Source organism: Microtus ochrogaster, chromosome 7 (assembly GCF_000317375.1).
Source record: "Microtus ochrogaster isolate Prairie Vole_2 chromosome 7, MicOch1.0, whole genome shotgun sequence".
Taxonomy (NCBI): domain Eukaryota; kingdom Metazoa; phylum Chordata; class Mammalia; order Rodentia; family Cricetidae; genus Microtus; species Microtus ochrogaster.
The window spans coordinates 29889555-29891390 of NC_022014.1; positions in this window are offsets into that span (position 1 = coordinate 29889555).

Sequence of the window (1836 nt, forward strand, 5' to 3'; positions counted from 1 at the left end):
TTTTTTCAAGACAGGGTTTCTCTGTGGCTTTGGAGCCTGTCCTGGAACTAGCTCTGTAGACCAGGCTGGTCTCAAACTCACAGAGATCCACCTGCCTCTGCCTCCCGAGTGCTGGGATTAAAGGCGCCATCCGGTGTTTTAGACAGGCACAGTAACACAGCTTCACAGAGTTAAACAAATGCAGCATAAACAAAAGCCACACGCCTGAAAATAATATTCCCCAACACAGTAACTGGTGAAATTCCAGACAGTGGCTGATCTGTTGCCCTGGGTGTTTGAATGAGAAGAGATGGGTCAGAGCCCATGGCTGATGGACAGTTACCCCATCATAGAATATCTGCAGCCAAACAGGCATTTGAGAAGATCCTGGACATCATCTGTCCCTAGGGAACTGCGAGTTAAAACAAGGACAAGGGGAATGGCTCAGCAGGTAGAAGCTCTCACTGCTCAGACTTCAGGACCTGAGCCAAATTCCCGAGCCCTTTGGTGGGAGGGGTGGTTGTCCTCTGACCTCCGCACGCAGTGCCTCTCCCACACTAAATAAAGCCACGACAGTGAGATAGCAGTAGTCCTATCAGAATAGTAAAAGTCTAAACACTGACACCACCAAGTGCTGGCAAGAACATCACACGAATTCTCACTCATTCTTGTAAGAATGCAACACAGTGTAGCCACATGGAAGAGCACCTGACAATTTCTTCCAAACGGAGCATACTCTTGGATATGATCCAACTGGCCTCACTCCCAGGTGGGTAAGTCAATGGACCGAGAGCTTAAACTCAGCGTAAGTGTCACTTCTTTGAGGACAGCACTTGAACACAGACTTACTAACTCACACGGAGGCTTGCCTTTGCAGAAAGCATACTGAATGGTACTGCACGTCTTTTGTCTTGGATGAGACACTATGGATTTTTTTATCTTTATTCCAGAGGAACTGCCTTTTAAATTCTATGTATATATGTATGTGTGTTTGCAGCTGTGTGTCTGCATGCGTTCACACAGGAACCAGAGGCGGGCATTGGATAGCCATCGATCATCCTCCGCCTTGTTCCCTTGAGTCTGGTCCAACCTAGACCTCACACTTTTTCAATTGATTGGGAGCCAGCAAACTTCAATGATCTTTCTGTCCCCACCCCTTAACAGCATTGTGGTTACAGGTTGTTGTAAGCCAGCACCCAACATCTTACATGGATGTTGGGATCCGTATTTCCCCTGCACAATCTTATACGCTAACATTGGATGCCGTGGCTTTATCTCACCCCCTTCCTTTCCACACACACGCTTTCTTTTTCTCCTGTACCACCTGAGAGTAAGTTGCAGACAGGCTGATCTTTACTCCTTCTCCCAATATTTCAACACGTCTTTTCTAAAAACAAGGCTGTGCTCTTATGTAACCAAAGAGCATGTTCTCCAGAGGTCAGGACGTTCCTGCTGATGCAACACTGCATGGTCTTCAGACAGTGTTGAGGCTTTCCCAGTGGCCCTGCTGTGCTGACTGTAACAATAGAAGATCTTACTGCAAGCCCTGCACCTGGCTATCATAGCTATTTTTCCTACTTTGATTGGAATAGTTCTTTAGTCTGCTTTTCAGGATATTGAAATCCTATGGTTTTGTAAGGAATACATACAGAGCAGGTATTCTGTAGGAAGTTTGAGTTTATCTTGTGTTCCTTTTTATTTATTTATTTCTATTTTATGTACATTAGTGTTTTGCCATGGGTTTTGGGTCCCCTGAAACTGAAGTTATAGACATGTGATGTGAGCTGCCATGTGGATAAGTCTGGAGGAACAGTCACTTCAGCACGTCTTGTCTTTTTTTTTTCTCTTCTTCTTCTT